This window comes from Protopterus annectens, chromosome 1.part2, assembly GCF_019279795.1.
Source record: "Protopterus annectens isolate FY-2018-M chromosome 1.part2, PAN1.0, whole genome shotgun sequence".
NCBI classification, from domain to species: Eukaryota; Metazoa; Chordata; order Ceratodontiformes; family Protopteridae; genus Protopterus; species Protopterus annectens.
Genome location: NC_056727.1, coordinates 154,610,562 through 154,626,549, shown reverse-complemented (window position 1 = coordinate 154,626,549; position 15,988 = coordinate 154,610,562).

Here is a 15,988-nt window from a genome sequence, read left to right as displayed (position 1 = left end):
TGCTGCCATATGAAGGGGAAGTGGACTGAGGACTGCATTCCTGCAAGGTGAAATATCTGATGGATTACTGCTAGACAAATACAGGAACACAGCAAGCATGTATGCTTAGGATACTCCTCCCAACAATATCTGTGCTGACCAAATGTGTTTTTATTCCCTACAACAGGTGGTTATCTACTTGAGCCGTGGCTAATAACACTGTACCGTGAACCATCCAACCCTGCACAGGAGGCCTACAATAGAGCACATGCAACAACCAGAAACATCACAGAGTGTGTGTTTGGTGTAATGAAAGCTAGGTTCAGGCATCTGGACACATCCGGTGCACTACAATGCACACCTGAAAAGGCAGCACAGATGATAACAGCATGTGCCAGGCTGCACAACATGCTACCTATAGCACATAGCAGTCTTCCAGCTGCAGGTGTGGATGAACTACCCCAAGAATCCCAGTTTGCTGGAGGACATCCCACAGCTATCAAAAGAGGAGCAGGAGGACATATGGGGCAGAAGGCACAGGTGTAGGCAATGTAGGGTTTGACCAAAAGTGCAGGCTCAGGTAACACGGTAGCATCTGACCCAGAACTTTGAGTCATGACAAGCTACACGCAAATGAGTACACTGATTAAACACTGATGTTCAGGTGTTGCCCCAACACAGCAGCACAGATTGCATCTAATGGCAATTATCCACCTGATGTACACACTGTGTGACAGACATAACACTATAATCCTAACATAAATCGTTATGAACGTATACAAATCTGTCAAAACAGGGATCATCAACTAAGGGTGCAATTGACACAAGTATGCATACACACTCAGATTGTTGTATCAGTGTTTGGAAAACAATAAGGGACACACATCAGTGCAACACATTCTTATCTCTACAATATAATAACATGAAAAAAAGAGAAGGATCACAGGACATAATGCAGAACTTTTAATATCTCCAGAAAAAATATATCACAGGAAACTAGTAATGTTATACATAGAGTCAGCTATGTTTATGAAACTGTTGGGCTCACTCTAACACAGTCCAGGGTGGCCATGCTGATGGCTCACATCGTGGTCTGCTATGCCACTACCATGTACAGAAACACTTGGCCCAGGTGGCTCCACAGAGGAGACTGAGGAGGTGACAACACCATTCTGAGTTGAAGGTCTTTTAGTGACTGGTGGGAGCACAGCAGATGGTCCAGCAATTAAAGTGTGTGGACACTAAAGCATAGACACTGATGCTTGATGGTCAGTGGTGGTTCTGCTGAGATGTGGCCTGCCTCTGTGTTACAATTGACTAAGCACAGTCAGGACACGCAGAACTCTGCTTATACTATGCCACGGCTGTTGTACTGTAGAGGCCAGAGTTTCTACTGACTGTGCCACAGCAAGCAAACTTTGATTTTGAACAGCCAGTGGCACCATTACCTCACTGTGCCAGTGCTCCTGTCCTTCATGCAGTACAAGCAGCTGGTGTGCAGTACAATCTGTGGCCTGGACAAGTGCACGGATATCTGATCCATGACATTGGTGGGAATGTTGCCAGCACCATGATCTCAAACAGTAAGAAGGTTTCCTTGTGAATATTCAATGTAACTTTAAGGAAAATCAAAGCAATTAATTAATTAGTTAATTATTCATGGGGGGACTATAAAATGGTTAATTTAATGGGTGATCAGTGATTCTGATGAAATCCCTGTGGAAGGGAAGAAAGCGCTCAATCCATTTTTTTGTTTTTTCTTGTGTAGTTTAATAAAAGTACTGTTTGAGATCATGGTGCTGGCAGTGTTTGTTTTTCGTTTTATTTGTTGGTTTGGCACTGTTACAGCTTTTGGATTCACAATTGGTGGGAATGTTCATTTGCCAATAGAGGTTGGCAGACAACCTCTGACACCTGGCCATGCACACCATCTACACACCTATGTCTACTGCAACACCCAGTATCAAGTTGTTGTGGAGAGCTGTTGACATCAGCAGCAGTCGCAACTTGGTCTGTGTTTCAATGGCCTGATCCTGTTCACCATCCAATGCCCCATCATTCCCAGAATGCCCAGCCAAGTTTTCATCCACATCTGAGGCTACAACTGTATCAACACTACTGTCAACATCTTGGATGGACTGTATCAATGTATCAATGTCCTGTGTGCCAAGGGCCATGCTAGCATACTGAGCCACATGAGATCCAACATCATAATCACTGGATGGGATAACGGAGGATACAGATAGTTGAAGTGCTAAAAGAAGAGACAGATGACACAGATCAGGACAACATGCTTACATCACATGTTGGATATCATCAAAGACATATGACATGTATCTCACTGCAATGTTATAGATACTAATGACTTTACATGAGGTCTTCTCTAAGTATGATTCATGCAATCTACACAACATGGAGTATACAATTAGGTTACATAGCCAACATATATGAAATATGTGATGAATACAAGTAAAACACACACCTGACAACTCCTTCTGGGAAGATGGTGATGTTGATGAGGGATGAACTTCAACTATTTTAGTGAAAAATTCAGCATTACTGGTCACATCATTACCACCATTAACTATATGAACACAGTTAAAACAGAGAAGGTTTGACTTAGACATACCACTTGTTTGTGCAGTTGATGAGGTTGATACAGTCTGGTCTAGAAGTGGGAAGGACACAGTATTAATGGAGGACAACAGGATTAACAGCAATGGCATGTATAAAGATAATTAATAGCATAGTGCTGACAGACTCCCATTGTTGAGAGTTTGTGGGTTGTACTGTGGGGAAGTAAATAAAAAGACAAAACAGTCATGTGTTTAGCCAAAACAACACTGACAGCATGACATATATAACATAGTAACAGAGGCAGGCTGCAGGTGCTCACATGCCCTGTGTTGAAAAATAGTGACATTAATGTCATGTATCACATGTGTGCTACACAATGATGCAAAATATAAACCTGTTGCAGTAACATACCTGGTCTGTCTGAACTTGCACCTGCATGGCTTGGACCCCTACAATATGACAGTAAACACCAGTGCCATGACATGAGGCTGAGGCAATAAGAGGCAGTGGTCACAGTAACACAATATGGAGATACTCAACTGCCATTTCCTTTATTGTCCAGAAGTAGATGGACCTGTGAGACAGCATTTAACATGTTGGTTGCACTGTTCTTTGTGTACTGGAGTTGTATGACTACATATCATTAAACTTATGTTCATCATCATCATTCTGCGTTGACCTGTGTGCATGGCTCAAATCTGTTCCTGTAAATCAAAAATGATAGCACATGAATATGGCATCCATTGATCTCTCATATCATCTTAACCTGTTGGCTGCAGGGAGCATCATATCTGAGCAGGATCATTGACAGGCATCACAGGATCTGTTGTGACTTCCAACCACATTTATCTTGTTGGTGAAGTCAGTCCAGATTTAATTTCTCCAATCTGTATTCCTAGAATGGCCAAGGAGTCTATGTTCTTGTTGTCAGAGAGCATTGAATACGATGTCATTCTCCTGTGGGGAGAAATTGTCATCTGGAGAACAGTTGGCCATCTAAAAGACAGTGATATGCACATGATCATATTTCTGTGGGGGCCCAGTTATGCAGATGATTATGTGGACAGAGTATATCACCATAAACAGTATGTATTCCTGTACAATGCAAAAGTTTACGAAACACTGACTGTGACAAATACTGATATGACATATAAAAAGTAACACCAATACCTGTATACATAACAGTTGTAAAATCAACATAACTTGTGATATCTGTAGAGGCTATATGTGGAATTTGAGCCCCTTACACTACATACCTGTTGAATGTAGGTCCAAAGACAACAGCATCATATCACGAGTCTCTGTACATTCCACATTAAAATACTACACAAATTATCATTTGTACAACTTATGGAAAGTGTTGGAAAAACTCAGGATCCATAAGCAGGTCACTAACAGCATCATGCCACAAGAGTCTACATGCATTTCACATAAAAATACTACAGAAAGTAACAATTGGATAACTTACGGAAAGTATAAAAACCCCAGGATCCATAGACAGGCCACTGACAGTACAGATCCTTTGTATATTGAATTTGTATTTTGTTAAGAAACATCAATGAAGAAATATCTGTAACATACAAAGAACATAATACATATGCATAATGTCATAATCCGTAGGTTTCTGTAGTTATACCACAGAATGTAAGGAATTACGAGTAAGAAATTTGGGTAATTTGTAAGTCTGTCTTTATGTACTGCCCACATTTGCAATGTAAATCTGTCTATACAACTGCATATGGGAATGAAATCAATTAATGAAAATAATGACACCTGTATGCATTAAGGTCAATCAAACACCAGTCCAGTAATTTACAACAACTTCTGTTAAAGCAAACATTTTCAATAAAAATAACTTTAAGCATGTACCTTTGAGAATAAGTAACTTATAACAGATGTAATATTCACCACAACAGAAATGCTACCAATTGCCAATGTACCTCTCACTCCGAATCACTGAATGTAAGAACACCTAATGTGCACCCATCTATAAGTACCATTTGCACCCTTACATAATTGATGAGGTTCATTAACATTCGATGGATTGGAATGCCATTTGTTCACTTTCACATAAATTGTCTACATATGGCTTAACACCCATAAATACCCAGTAGGTATTGATAAATGTTAACGTGTGGCACGTATCAGTTATCTTCTAATGAACTTATTACATGACATTAGCACCACTTTCAACTATTGATTTTGATAAATTTGTAGATCAGACTATTGTTATCTGCGAACTGAGTGGGACCTCAGTGAGCATTTTTCAGATTTTGCATTTATCCTAAATTTTCCATTGGAGGATTAAGATGGCTATTTTGAGGAGTCTGAGGCTTGTCCATGTGGCTGACTGGACCAAGGAGGAGACCACCCAGCTGTTGACCATCTATGTTGGAGTGGAGCACTGGATAAGAGCCAGACCATTGAACTTTACGATGATGGACATCTGGAACCAGACTGTGAGGGAGCACTGAAGAAGTACAGGGATCTATCACACTGGACTGCAGGTTCACCACTGCTGTGATGACCTGCATCAGAGTGGTGAAGTGGAGCTTTGTCAGAGGGTCACCAAAGTCCGAAGACAGCCTGTGGATCCCTACACTAAGTGTGATTATTCTACGTATACCTGAGCATTTCTATGGAAATTAGAGATCTATCTCTGTCCCATACATATATTAAATAGATGTTTTTTATAACCATCAAGTAGCTGTTGTGACAATTAACTCTTTAGAATAAAATGTCCAAATAACTGTTGATAGTTTCTGAATTCATCCATTCTCTGCATGAATTCAAATAAACACCAGCAGTACCTGTTTGTTAAGAAGAAATACCTGCTACCTGTTAGCTTGATCTGTACTAAAACTGGCAAGCATGCATACATTTTGGCATGCTGTGGGTTCCAATCCACATATGGGAAAAATATCAATAAATTGTTCTCTTTGTTTGCTTCCCCCATAGCATTTATTTAGAGAAGCATATTCCACTTATTGATATTAATGTTTATTTTATGCATGGTTACTAATAGCTTGGATATTCATCAAATTCCTCTGAATATGCTAGTAATCTGTAACATTGTGTTAATATCAGCTCTTTAACTGCAGGGTTATTTAAAAAGTACTACAGGCTGCCTATTAGCTTGGTCTGTAAGGAAACTGTCCAGGATACCACCATTTTGGCTTGCTGTGGGTTCCAATCCACATATGGGAAATATATTTTAAATTGTTCTCTTGCTTTATTTCACCCATAGCATTTCTTCAGAGAAACATATTCCACTTATTGATATTAACACTTGTTTGGTAAGCTGTAATCTGATGTTGTCAGTCTTCACGCAATCCTTCCGTTTAAATCAGCTCACGCCTTCCAAACTCTAGAGCTAGGCTTTACCCATAATTCTCCTTTCTAAATTACCTCAGATCTTGTTTGCCACTTCATGTGCCAGAAGCGTCCAACCTTTCTTGAGCTTTGGCTGTAATTTACAGTAAGTCTTTTCCCCTGAATTCTCTAATTTCTCTCTCTCTCTCCCTCTCTCTCTCTCTCTCTCTATATATATATATCTATATATATATATATAGGAACACTTTATAAGCTCGAAATGCTGAAATCTCGAATTTCAGTATCTCGAGTTCATAAAGTGGAAGGATTGGAAGATCGCGACCCCAGAAGCGCGAAATTCAAAATCTCGAATACAGGAGATTTTGAATTAGCGGTCCTGGTGTTGCACTGTGTTTGTGGATTCAGGTAAGTGTTTATGCTTAAGGTTGTTTCGTAGGGGCTGTAGTGTGTGTTAGTGTGTGTTGTTACTGTGATGTGTAGGTGCGAGAGGAATGTAGTTTGTGTGGTGGTGTTTTGTGTCTGTGTGTATGTAGTGCGGCCTTGGAGTCAGAATATTTAAGTAGGGGGTGTGTGGGAGGCGCAGCCCCCCTGCATATCATAAGGGTAGGTGTGTGTGCTTATTTAATTGTGTGCGTGTGTGTTGTAATGGTGTTTGAAAGTGTTGGGAGTTTGAATTTCACGGTTTTGCGGTTTCAGGATTTAGGGCTTCATGATTGTGTAGTTTCAGGTATTTGGAATTTCTACTTTATGGGCTTGAGATTCTGTGTTTCGAGATTTCAGAATTTTGAGCTTATAAAGTGAATATATATCTCTTCCTTAGTACTTTTAATCTTTCTACCTGCCTGCTTCTCTCATTTTTTCTGTGTGTGTGAATGATCTTTTACTCCTTTTCCTCTAGCTTTGGGTAGACTTCTCTTACATATCATTGCTGGTACTATCTCTACCTGTTTATGTATTTTCTGGCTACCATAGTTGGTACCCTTTCTCTTTTTCTTTCTAAAAAAAAACAAAAAACAAAACTTTCCTGTCCTCTCTTGTGAGTGTGTGTGTGTGTGTGTGTGTGTGTGTGTGTCTGTTTTATCAGAGCTAAACGTTTTTTTTCCGGCATGGATTATAAACCTGGCGTGACTGAGAAATCTTCTAATGGCAGCTCTGGCTTTAAGAGGTGCTAGAAGTGTGATAGAAGATGTCCAATTCAGATGGACATGTGTGGTGTGTGTATTGTCTAGGCACTATCCACCTGTAGGAGGATTGCACCATCTGTCATGGTTTCTCTGTCAGGACTTTAACTGAGCAGAGAAACAAGCTGATCTTGAAAGGTTTGTTGAAATGGGACTTTGAAGAGGCCATATCTGGTCCAAAGACCAAAGCCAGCTCATCATCTTCCTCTTCCTCCTCTTCTAAAATAAAGAAATGCTCCCTTTTGGTACCAAGCATTTCCTTGGAACTGCCTGAAAAGTTAACAAAACAGCCTATGGTGTCGACAGTTTCTTCGGCACCAATAGGCAAGCCTGACTCAACACCTACCACTGCTCCAGATAAGACAACTACAACCTCGGTACCAGAAGTTTTGTCAGTACCAAAGCAGACTACTTTGACATCTATACCAAGGACAAGGTATTCTCCTTTGTAGATCCTTTTGTGGGCCGACCACCTAGCCCTTTCATGGAACTGAGACCACCTAGGTCTCTTTCGGCATAAACTATTCGATCCACTAAGAGCCTCTCAGAATCGGACATCACGAGGCTGATGGAACAGCTCTTGATGATGAGGGGAATTACCTCTTCTTTGGCTCCCAGCCAATTCAGCACTGGGATCTGTCCTTCCATGGCACCATCTCATCTTCGTCCTCCAATTTCAGCTCAGTCTTTGGAGCCCTGGCACCGAACTACCCAGCTCCGACTGCCTCACTTCTGGTAAGAGCCTCTTCTCCAGAACTGAGAACTGCCTTGAGCTCCTTCAGTTTTTTGAAACCAGAGGTCTTCTGGGGTCAAGACTTCATCTCCAGTTCTGAGGGCAGGGTTTGACTTCCTTTTTTTGGATCCTTCCATGCCCCTCGGTGCTTCAGCTTCCATTGGCTTGGCCCAAGATTCTGCTTCAGAGCCCACTTCCTTGGTGTGAAGTGAGGCCACAGTTCTGAAGCAATCTATTTCAGTTCCAGATTGCCATCCCTCTACAGGGGGGCTGGCCTTCCAGATCATGGAGAAGGCCTTGTCCATTGTGGACTCCCAGTCCTTGCCATTCCTGTCGGGCCAAACTACCGCATCCCCTCAACCAGAGCTATCATCAGCCTCATCCTTGGGACAGAGGGCACAAAAGCCTCAGGAAAGACCCACATTGGTGGTTTCCTGTTCAGATACTTCTCAAGAACACCCCCCTGAGGAAGTACCTGCAAAGAAAAAGTGCAAGAGGAAGCACTTAGACTCCCCAGAGGAATTCTTCACTGAGGATACCGATTTTGATGAGGTGGAAGGCTTCCTAGGTTACCCCCTGATGATGTTTCCTTTGGGGACATCCTGGAAATCCTGAAACAGAGGGGTGGCTGGTCTTCCCTCCAGCCTTCCTCAGAGGAGTTGATATACCTGGAGGCTTTTCATTCCCAACCCTCTACCTCTTGGATCTCTCTGCCCACTGACGAGCTCATCAAATTGATTGTGCAAGCAGGCCTGGAAGATTCCTGACTCCATTGAGCTGATCCCCAAGAGACATGACCAGATCCTTTCTGCCCCTAAGGAAGAGCAAAAGTAGGCTAAGGGTACCTCCATAGATGCCATGGTGATAGCGGCAGCCACAAAGAAGGAACTTGCAGAGGCACGTTCCACTATCCATCCTCCTAACAAGGAGTCCAGGACTATGGATAGGTTTGGGAAATGCATTTATGCTTCATTGAACTTTGCTCTCAGGTCTTTGAACTACATGGTGTACTTTACCAGGCTACAGAGAGATCTGATCAAAGAGCTGTCAGATACTCCCACAGAAGCAGTAGCTGAAGGGGTACAAGACAAAGTTACATCTCAGCTCACCACCCTCAAAGCAATGTCTAACTCGTCCATGAAGCTAATTGCTCACACAGCTGAAGGGATGACAAGAGCAGCGGGTTCAGGTATAGCCATTAGGAAACACTCCTAGATGCACCTGTGTGACTTTGTGGAGCCATTTAAATCTTCATTCGTGAACGCTCCATTTGATGGAAAATCCTGTTATGGGCCCAAAGTAAAAGACACACTGGCCAGATGTGAGAAAGATGGGAAGACTCTTTCTGCCATGGGCATATGCTTCTCCACTCCACAACAACCTGACTCCAGGAACCAGAGAAGTGGTAGGCTATGGTTCAAAAAGTCCCAAGGACTTTTCCAGGACTCAAGTGCAAGGACTTTCCCCGGGGCAGATGGGGAAGTAACCTTGGAAGACACCATCCTAGAGGCAGAGGTGGTCCACAGAACCATGGGTCCAGAGATACTTTCTCTGTTAACTTTTACCAGCACTCCTGAACGGAGGCCTGATTGTCTTCCTCTGGAGGCAGTCAAGGGATGATTATCCCTGCACCAGTCTGCCTGGCTACAGATAACATCTGGCAAATGGGTGCAGGGAATCATTTCCACAGGTTACATTATTCCCCTTTCCTCAAATCCAACAACACAAAAAAGACTCCTGGATGTTCTACCCAGTCACAGGAAAGCAGCAGTTGTAAAAATTCAAAAACTGCTCAAAACGAGTTAACCAAAAAGTCCCACCAGACTAAGGGTTTTACTCAGTATTCTTTTCAGTGCCCAAAAAGACAGGGGACTGGAGACCCGTTTTGGATCTCAGCCAGTTCAACAAGGCAGTTCATCAAACCAAATTCCAGATGGTCTCGGTACAGTCAATACTTCCATTATTGTAAAAAGATGACTGGATGTGCTCTATAGATCTTCAGGATGCAGATTATCATATAAAAATGGACAAATGCTCCAGGAGATTTCTGCACTTCTGGCTGGGAGCCAGTCATTTCCAGTTCAGAGCATTGCCCTTTGCTCTCACTACAGCCCCCAAGGTGTTTACCAAATGCAAGGCAGTGGTAGAAGCTCATCTCAGACTGCAGGGATTTCACATTTTTCCTTATCTCGTCAACTGGCACTTTACTGCTACCACCAGGCATCAACTAGAATGGGCAAAGGATTACACCCTGCATCTTTGCAATTCATTGGGCATTTCAGTAAATTATGAAAAGTCAAATCAACAACATACTCAATAATTGGAATTTATTTCATCCTTAATAAACACCGTTTCAGGAATTGCTTGACTTCCAGTTAACAGGCTTCAAAAGATCAAATCACAAGTAAACCACATAGTTCAAAACAAAAGTGTTCCAGTCAGACTCATCCTTCAGGTGCTGGGCTCAATGGCAGCCTCTATAACACTAGTTTCCTTAGCCAGATATCACATGAGAATTCTGCAATGGCTTCTAGCCTCCCAATGGTCATTAATGAATCAACTGATGTCATACTACATCTTGATCACCAATTGCTGCAAACAAGACCTATCTTGGTGGCTGCACTCCAACAAAATTCTTAAAGGCTGTCCTTTTATTCTTCCACAGCTTTAAGCCATAGTGACCATGGAAGCTTTCCAGATAGGGTTGGGGGGCATTATCTGGGAAGGACTGTCCAAGGCAGTTAGTCCCATCAGAAGGCCAGTATCAATGTTCTAGAGATTAGGGTAGTGTTCTTGGCCTTGCAAGCATTTCAAGATGCCCTTCCCTTGGGAACAGTGTCAATTCAGTTGGACAACATATCAGTGGGTACATCAACAAAGGGGAACCAAATCTTACCCACTTTGTCGAGAAGCCCTCACTTTCTGACAATGGGTGATTTCTTCCAACTGCTTTCTCAAGGCAATGCACATTCTGTGGAGTTCCAATGTGATAGCAGACAAATTGAACAGAAGTATTCTAATGCCTCACAAGTGGTCTCTCAATCCTGTTGTGATGGAGAACATATTCCTCCACTGGAGTCAACCTTGCTGCAATCTGTTCGCCACCCCCCTGAACAACAAGTGCAGCATTTACTTTGCCCTAATTTCCCTCCGTGGGAGTCAACCAGAAATGCTCTTCTCCACAATTGCTCCCCCCAGTCCTCTGTATGCTTTTCCCCCAACTCCTCTGATATCCCAGTTTCTAAAGAAAGCCAAGAGGTTGGAGAACACAGTAATACTCATTGCTCTGTTTTGGCCTAGACAGGTTTGGTTTCCCTTCATATAGCCTCATCTACTTTGGAAACCTTGGATTCTGGACCCAGCTCTGGTTCTATTATCTCATCCAGAAGGAATGGTTCATCTGAATGTCCAACATCTCAAGCTCACTGCATAGCTTCTCCAATTCCCATGATTGCCAGGTATTCTTCCCTTACCTCACCAGTCTGAAAAATAATTTTGGCCCATCACAAGCCTTCTACTAAGAAACTGTACCAGAGAAAGTGGGAAAATTTGGTAGATGGGCTCCTAACAATAACCTTGACCCTTATACAGCTTCTGTGGATAAAGTAATCAATTTACTGGCTGTTCTTTATTAATCTGGCTCTTCAGTTTCTACCATTCAGGTCCATCTACCCACGGTATCTAATTTCCATATTGGTTTTGATGGTACTTCACTTATGTCACAAACTTTGTAAAGCTTTTTTGAAGGGAACCCTAATGTTAAGGCCTCCTATTAAAGAGCCCACTGCTCCATGCGATTTACCCTCAGTCCTACAGTCTCTTACTCTATCCCCTTTTGAACCTTCAGCTACTTGTGACTTAAAATTTCTGACATGAAAAACTTGTTTTTATTAGCTATTACTTCCACAAGAAGAGTATCACAAATTCAAGCCTTATCCTGCAAGCCCCCCTATAAAATATTTCAGAAGGACAGGGTTTCTCTCAGGACTAATCCTTCCTTCTTGCCAAAGGTAGTTTCAGAATCTAATATCAAGCAAACCTTGCACCTACCAGTCTTTTTTCCTAATTTCACCAATAAAGAAGAGTACTGTCTACACTTATTAGATGTTCACCGGCAGTTACTTTTTTACCTTCACAGAACAAAACATAACAGAAAATCTGACCGTTTGTTGCCTTTTCCTCACTTTCCTTAGGTACCCAGTTTCCAAGGTTACCTTAGCTTGGAAAAAAAAAAAAAAAAAAAAAAACCTCTTTCCACTTCATTCTGCTTGTGCTTAGGAGTTCAACTACATTTAGCTTGCCGTATTTATTACTGCTTGTTGGTAGACTCACTAAATCTATGACAGTATTCTACTGAATCGCTGCTTTAATGTGTGCTCTCTGTTACTGCTGTGATTTGTAAGCTACTGTTTCAAAGCAATCTGCAATCTATATTTCATTGCTATCTACTGTAATTCATTACTGTTTAACTGCATTTTACTGCATTTCATTGCTGTTTAACTGTATTTTTTCATACTGGGATTTCTATTCGTTTGACTATAAGTGATTAATCTGTGCTTCGTTGTGAGTTTTTTCTTACTGAGTTCTTAACCTTAAAATTGAGTAGTGTAGTCTAGATACAGGTCTGCTGCATCCAGAGCTTCAGCTGCATGGTTTTTAACCCTTTTTGAGGTATTCCAGCTACAAGTTTTCCCTAAGTAGCACTTGTGTTATCATCTAGTAGTACTACTCGTAGACCTTCCTCCCTTTACCCTCTTAGCTTTTTCAGTTTCTGACAAATATGGATGGACAATGTCCTACATTTTCTCCTGCCAGTCTGATTGATATGGGCATCCTGAGACAGTGTAGCAACTGCCTCATGTACATGGACAGCCCTCTACTAATAGTACCTCGGAACACAATTTGTGAGAGATGCAAATATATCAAGCACCTAGTGTCATCACTCTTTCTCCCACAAACCAGTATATTTGGCACTGAGAAGGTTGGCAACATGAACACCACAGCTTAAACACCATCCACACCTACACAACACACTCCCACATATGTGGAGGCCCTCAGCAAAAGCATACCCAAACAAAAGAGACCTCCAAGGCATAAACGCATACAAACTCCATTGCCCACCACAACACACACCACACATAGTCCACACACCTGTGTCTCACAGCCACTAAGGCCTAAACATAAACCCAACATATTAGTCATAGGAGACTCCATTCTGAGACACACAGATGTGCCCCTCACCAGGCTGGATAACGAGAAGGTCATTGTTAGTTGTTTGTCAGGTGCCAGAATCTGCCATATCACCAATGCACTCAAGTTTTTCAACAGGTACTGTTATGACTCTGTCATAGTCCATGTTGGAATGAATGACTTGAGATGTACCTCCCTGGACTATATGAAAAGAGACATGATCGAGTTCACTGAGTATGTGTCCCAGGCAGGTATGTCCCTAGCCTTAAGCAGCATTCTACTGCCACCCAGAATGATGCCTCAATACAAACAGAAAATGATTGACTTTAACAACTGGCTTAGTTTCTGGTGTCATTCAAAGGGGATCCAGTACCTGACAGCCTGGGATGACATGATTGACAATCCATGATGCTTTGCCACAGATGGCCTGCATCTGTCTCCCTTGGGCTTCTGGCTTCTGGCAAAGGATCTTGCCTCCCCATAGTGCCTTTTTTAGGTAATGCCATGAGGTCAAAACTACCAACATGAAAATTTCATCAAAATGTAAATTAAAGGTCATGCTGCTAAACGCTAGGAGTCTAAACATGAAACTGCATTCATTGCAAGCATTCTTAACCCTGGAAGAAGCTGACATTTGTGTAGTCACAGAAACCTGGTTCAAAGCTGCATAGAATACCCCAGCCATACCAGGTTACTCATCCTATCATTCATTCAGACTCCAGGCAGTGGGCAGCAAAATAAAAGGAGGTGGAGTTGCAATATATATATAAAAGACATACACACCGCTAGGCTGGTCAAACAGTATGATGCACAGGAAATACTCCAGGTGCAGTTAATAAATGACAAGACCCCTATTCAAATCATAGTTAGCTACAGGCCTCCAAATCTGACTCAAAATGCCCACTCAACCTATCTGGACCTCTTCGAATCTATCAAGATTCAACCCTTTACCCTGATCCTGGGCAACTTTAACTATTCAACCATAGATTGGAAGAAATACTCATGCTAAAACACAAATGCTCAGAGTTTCCTTGATTTCGTCAATGCAAATGCCTCGGACCAGTTGGTTGATACCCCCACAAGAGGTGAAAATATCTTGGACTTGTTATTAACCAACATGAGTAACCACTGCAGCATCCGTACAGTGTCATCATCCCTGGTAAGATCCGACCACAAAGCAGTCACTTTTGAAGTCACCATCTCCCCCGACACCCCCCTCCAGCTAGTATCAGACAAAAAAAAGACTTCTCCAAAGCTGATTACAACCTCCTGAGGGAAGTTATAAACAGCTTCACAGCCCCCCTCCCCCTCCACAGAAACTGGCACATATATCCATACCTAAACCAAACTACTATATGAGCATTTATATAGCTGCATGGAATCAGGAATACTAGATAGGATGAAATCATCCTCCTCAAGGAAGAGTAAACCTGTCTGGTGGACATATACAATAAATAAACTCTATAATAAAAGGAAAAAATTGTTGTCCAGGACCAAGAAGGAGCAGGTGTCTAATTGGAAGCAATCTCTCCTTAGCTTGAACAAGCAAATAAGAGCACTAGTGAAATCCTCCAAAGCAAAGCAAACTTCAAGTCCAAACTGGCCACATCTACTAAAGACAATCATAAGGCTTTCTTCACATATGTTGGCAATCTCAATGGAAGCACCCAGATCTGCTCAGAACTGGTGGTCAAGGACACCACATACACAAACCCTGTAAATATAGCCAACCTGCTGGCAGACAGGTTCAGTGAAAACTTCACTCCTCTGCCCCCCATCAGTAAAACTGGACATTCCCAGTACCTGTCCACCACCCCTTATCTCTAGGGAGCAAGTCATCACTGCCTTCTCAAAGGCAAAAAATACAGCCTCCATGGGATCCAATAACATCCCAGGCTGCATCCTACATGAACTCAGGCAGGACCTTGCAGCACCATTAGGCATCCTATTCAACCAAAGCCTGAGTACCAGCTTCATCCCAGCTGAGTGGAGGATAGCTACTGTCATCCCTTTACACAAAGGTGGAGTGTCCACTGATCCAGGAAATTATAGACCCATCAGCCTAACTGCCTGATCTGCAAGGCCATGGAGTGGATTATCATGGACCTCATTAACAAGGACAATGCAACTTCCCGCACTTGATCCAACACAGTTTGGTTTTGTCAAGCGGAGGTCATGCCTGTTAAATTTGTTCAACTTCTTTGAGACAGTCACAAAGACCATATATGAAAGGAAGACCGCGCACACCACCTACCTTGACCTGGCCAAGACCTTCAGTACTATTACCCACTCAGGTATTATGGATAAACTCTGTCAACTAGGTATCAATCCATGTGTTACCAGATGGGTAGCAAACTGGCTTACTGATAGAACCCACCTAGTCAAAATAGGGGAAGCCACCTCAAGTAGTAGACCCGTAACAACTGGTGTACCCCAAGGATCAGTCTTGTGGCTTCTGCTGTTTGGGATATACTTCTCAAAGATGCAGGCCAAATCTAGTGGGCTATGGCTGACCAAGTTTGCAGATGACTGCAAGCTGGGTGCTGTTATCAATTCCCCTAGTGACGTGGACGTCCTCCAAAAGGGTCTCACCCAAACAAATGACTGGTGCCAGAAACATGGCCTCAAACGTAATGCCAAAAAATGCATCATCATCATCCCTTTAGGGGAGAATGACGTCCCCTCAAATTATCACATTGATAATAAGGCATTAAGCATGCAATCAGGCGTGAGGGACTTGGGAACCCAGGTTGATAGCAAACTGACATTTGACCACCATATTGCCTCCATTGTATGGAAAGCTTTCTACGTGGCCCACCTCATTAGTAAGGGTCTCTCATCCAGGGACAAGGTGGTCATAACATCCCTGTATTCTTCCCTTATAAGACTGATTATTGAATACAATGCCCCTTTTGGCATGTACATCGCAAAGCACATGCAGCAGCTGAACAGACCACAGAGATTCCTCACCCAGAGAATCCAAGGCCTCAAAATT